The sequence below is a fragment of the Coregonus clupeaformis genome, chromosome 20, assembly GCF_020615455.1.
Source record: "Coregonus clupeaformis isolate EN_2021a chromosome 20, ASM2061545v1, whole genome shotgun sequence".
NCBI classification, from domain to species: domain Eukaryota; kingdom Metazoa; phylum Chordata; class Actinopteri; order Salmoniformes; family Salmonidae; genus Coregonus; species Coregonus clupeaformis.
Window position 1 is genome coordinate 30,442,834 of NC_059211.1, and position 1,024 is coordinate 30,443,857.

Consider the following 1,024-nt stretch of genomic DNA (forward strand, 5'->3'; position numbering starts at 1 on the left):
TCATGATTTGGTTGGGACTAATTGTGTTGTTGTTGTTGTTGTTGTCCTGGGGCTCTGTGGGGTCTGTTTGTGTTTGTGAACAGAGCCCCAGGACCAGCTTACTTAGGGGACTCTTCTCCAAGTTCATCTCTCTGTAGGTGATGGCTTTGTTATGGAAGGTTTGGGAATCGCTTCCTTTTAAGTAGTTATAGAATTTAACGGCTCTTTTCTGGATTTTGATAATTAGTGGGTATTGGTCTAATTCTGCTCTGCATGCATTATTTGGTGTTTTACGTTGTACACGGAGGATGTTTTTGCTGAGGAAATGAACTAGTCTGTGGTTAATGATAATGCAGAGGATTTTCCCAAGGTTGCTGTTGACGCATATCCCACGGTAGTTATTGGGGTCAAATTTGTCTCCATTTCTCTCTCTCTCTCTCTCATCCTCTCTCTCTCTGTCTCACATCCTCTCTCTCTCGTCCTCTCTCTCCATCACTCTCTCTTTCGCTCTCTCTCCCACCTCCCTTTCTCTCTCCATGTCAGAGAGGAATCATATTAAAGCATGCTGGAGGTGCCTGAGTCACCGCTTTCTACTGTGTGGGAGGCCAGGCCTGAAGACAGCAAGACGGAGAGAGGGAACGAGATAAGGAAAGACAGAGAGAGAGAGAGAAAGAGAGAGATATTAATTGAGAGAAAGAGTTGGTATGTGTGTGTGTGAGTAGTTATGTGTGTTATAAGTGTGTTATTGACTACTCCACATTGCTCCCACCTCCCAGTTGTAGTTACAGAGAAATCAATGAGGGCTGTGAGATACAGAATAACTCTATCGTGATGGATGACTGAGACGCCAAGTTACAAGTAGTGAGCTTATGGGAAAGACATGATGCTCAGACTGGGACCCTCCTCAACCACCTGCTCTCATAACTATTATCTTTCATATCTGATATCTGTTTTTCCCCAGGCAGACCAGAAGGGAGGGAGGCAGGAAGGCAGTCAGGCAGACCAGCAAGAAGGCAGACCAGGAGGGAGGGGGGCAGGGAGGCAG